Consider the following 4,125-nt stretch of genomic DNA (forward strand, 5'->3'; position numbering starts at 1 on the left):
TTCCCCATCTCACTATACCATGTAAAACGTGACTTGAGAAATCACTCAACTGACCAGCCAGCCAACCCACCAACCAGCCAACTAACTTACTTTCAAACGTGTGTGTGAGCGTGTATGTGTGTGTGTGTGTGACTGCGCACGTGTGTGTATATTGTTGACTTTGAAAATGTAATTCTAGTGAGTTTGAAGATATATTTCTTATTTCTTTATTGCCCACAAGGGGTTAAACATAGAGGAGACAAACAAGGACAGACAAAGGGATTAAGTCGATTACATCGACCCCAGTGCGTAACTGGTACTTCATTTACCGACCCCGAAAGGATGACAGGCAAAGTCGACCTCAGCAGAATTTGAACTCCGAACGTAACGGCAGACGAAATACCGCTAAGCATTTCGCCCGGTGTGCTACCGTTTCTGCCAGCTCACCGCCTTTGAAGATATATTTCTTTGTTCACAATATCTCAGTCATCGAGCATTGACGAGGTCTCTTATCAGAGATACAGAAGTGCATGATTTAAAACTAAACCGTTCGAGGTTGAATAGCTTACCATTCTCCTTCAGTAGCATATTCATATAAATGCCCTCAGATCAGTCTGCAAACGATTGACCTTCTAGGTGTGGGCTAGGGGCTAATCGGTTACATCGACTACAGTACTCAACTGGTACATATTATATCGACATCGAAGAGATGAAAGACAAAGCCAACCCCGACGGGTATGAACTCAGAAAGTAAAGCTTCTTTAAGCTCCCCCACCCGTATTTATATTAATCTACATTTATTCGCATTTCTAATTAGCTTTTTAATATTTCACGTATTCAAGGCGTCGAGCTGACAGAATCGTTAGCACACCGGATCAAATGCTTAGCGGCATTTAGTCCGTTTTTACGTTCTGAGTTCAAATTGCACCGAAGTCGACTTTGCATTTCACTCTTCGGGGTCGATAAAATAAGTACCAGTTGAGTACTGTGGTTAATGTAATCGACTTACTCCCTGGAAATTGCTAGCCTTGTGCCAAAATCTGAAACCAATATTTCACGTATTAACAGGCGCAGCATGGTTATGTAGTTTAAAAAGATCGCTTCGCAACTGCGTAATTTCAGGTTCAACCCCTGAATTGAATGTTTCTCTTCAGAACACTGGCTCATCCAAAACCTTATGAGTGAAAACGAATAAATGGAAACTGTGTAGAAGCCCGCTTCAGGGTTTGGTGGGATACATTAAACCCACCGCCCAATTTAACATCACCACATGATCCTTGAATGTCTGTAGTGGAATCCACTCTTTCGTAAGCATTTTGATCAGACCTCCAGTCTGAGAATAACTTCCCGATCCCAACCTAAAAGGATGTGAAAAGCATTATGGGCGCAGCTCTACTCCCTCCAGCCAATCCATTAAAAAGATAAGTTAACACTAACTTATTGTACATGTGATTTCATGTTGATGTAACGCAGAAGCTGAACAATACGAATTTTTTTTCTCGGTGAATCTGTGGAAGGAGAAGTACTTCTTTAGCCTTCGCAAACCCTACGTGAAGGACAAGAATAATGGTGTTAATGGACTGCATAAACTGCCACCACAAGTCGACACTCAGTACCATCTTAAGGCATGAACATACGGGGTAGTTGCCGAAGGGCCTAACGGGCTTAGGGGTCCAATTCTAATCTATGTGTGTTGTGGCTGGTTGTCAATGGATAAATACTATAAAACTCAGTGCATTGATTTGCTCAGGGATTTATAATACTGTTAAGACGACCTTGTCGACACTTGCAGGGAACATATGAGCAAATAGAAGAATTCCAGAGACACAACGTTCACTGGAGGAAGAAGAAATGGGTTTTGTGGTTAGTAAAAGAATCGAGGCTTTGAAAGCAACATGAACGATGGGAAAAGTAGAGCTTGGAAGTACATCAGTGGAGAGGACACGAGATCAGCAAGCTTCGAAGAACAGAAGCTATTATAGTCGCAGTTCACAAGGAAGAGAGAGAGAGGGGAGAGAGAGAGAGAGAGAGAGAGAGAGAGAGAGAGAGAGGTTGAAACTTGTCTGAGTGATTTTAAATACGCATATCATGCAGTTATCTATCTGCACATTCACAACGTGCGTATAAGTATACGATTTTCTTATATACATTGATGTGTTATATTGATATATTTATGATAATTTAATTGCTAACGATTTATTTTTAAGCCAAATATAATAAACTTAACACTCAAAGTTCTGAGTCATGTAGAAAACAAAAATATAGTCAACCACGAGACATTACGTGTGAGTGTTTCTCTTTCTCTCTCTCTCTCTCTTTCTCCATAGACATACATACCTACATCCATCCATCCATCCACCCATACACCCATACATACATATGTATAAATCTTAGAAATAAAAACCACACAAAACCGTATAAAATTCAGCTACCCAGGGTTTCTTGGGCGGAATATTAAATTACAAGCCCACCATGTTGAAATAGCCAACTTAAGAAATGGTGGAATAAATTTTATATTCTTTCCAGGAAACCCTTGGTAACTCAACTTCCTATGTTTTCTTTTTTTTCTTTTTTTGTGCGGTTTTTATCAATAACATCTTTTAGTTCTTAACTGATCGAGTGCTCCACTACTTGTTGGACTTCATACCGCGCGCACACACACGCACACACACACACACACACATATACACACGAGGTCTGATCAAAAATTATCGGAAATGTTACTAATAGCAGCAAAGCTAGAGTACGCAAAGTGAAGCTCTTTGGCACAGATGACCTTGAACACCGTCGCACACGCACACTTAGTTATAAAGTTCTTGCTCACTTTCGTTGTTTATAGCAGTGCTTGGAAATAAAGTGTGCAGAGTGTGGTCGCCTCAAAAAGAAGACCAAGTTTCAGTTGTTTCGAGGAAATGAAAACTTTTTGGAAACGGTCATAACAGGTAATGAATTGTCCATCTATGGCTATGACTCCAAAACTAAGGCAAAAATCAATTCCCACTTGAAAGGAACGAGAATTCAAGACGTCGAGGAAATCCAAGAGAATGCGATAAGGCAGCTGCTCGTTTTCCCAAAATTGGAATTCCAAGAATGCTTCTATCAATGAAAACGACTCTGAATAAGGCTTTGGAAGAGGCTTCAAAGGAGATTAAATACCGAATTGATATGGGTTGTAGTTCTTCTTTTTATAGTACCAGTCCCGATACTTTTTGATCAGATCTCGTATATATATAAAAGTATATATATACCGTAAATCCTCCAGTATAGTCCGCCCTTGAGTATAATACGCAAGGGATTTTTAAGGGGCTGTACCTCTGAAAAACCTAAACCTTGTGTATAATACGCACCTCTTCTCTAACTTCAGTCAAGGAGGTCTATATAACGTCCTTGGCTTGTAAACATATATACGGTACCGTCCTTTATTATTATTGTATATATAATATAATGCAAACGTGTAGCCTTTTTGTGCACTTTGTTTGCAGAAAATAAAGAAATAACAGTAATAACGTCAGTGAAAAATAAATATTAAGTAAATTGCCTTGACATATTTCTCACTATCAGTTACAAAAGCAAACGCAAAAAAACATTTATTCAAATCCTTCAAATTCAACGTCACTTTCAGCATCAAATAACTGTTCCATTTGTTCCTCCGTAAACATGTCAGCATCATTGTAGTGTAAATCTCCGTCATCGTCAGATTTATAGTCAACATCAGAAGATTCACTTTCATTTATTTCATCTTTCCATACAACGTCATCCTGAGTACCATCCAGTGCAGACGATATACATTTGATAAAACTTTTCACAATAATCTGGGGATCAAGTTCATTCCATGCATACACGATCCATTTGCATATCAAAGTCAAGTCGTCAACATCAAATTTTCTTCCGGCAGGCCTTATTACCATGCTCTTCAGCATATGATATAACTTCAAGTTTAAACATAGCTGAATAAGATCTACGAGGCATTTTATGGGAATGTAATGTCTAAAATGTTTTATTGGAGATTAATGTACAGGTTTAAGTCCCGCTTATAAAAAAACCCTCGTAAAGACCCACAGTAGTTCAAATATTTAATACTGGTATTTAATTAAGTATCTATTGTCTGCCACGGTAATGATGCAAACTGCCAATACAAACAGCACG

Source organism: Octopus bimaculoides, chromosome 7 (genome assembly GCF_001194135.2).
Source record: "Octopus bimaculoides isolate UCB-OBI-ISO-001 chromosome 7, ASM119413v2, whole genome shotgun sequence".
NCBI classification, from domain to species: domain Eukaryota; kingdom Metazoa; phylum Mollusca; class Cephalopoda; order Octopoda; family Octopodidae; genus Octopus; species Octopus bimaculoides.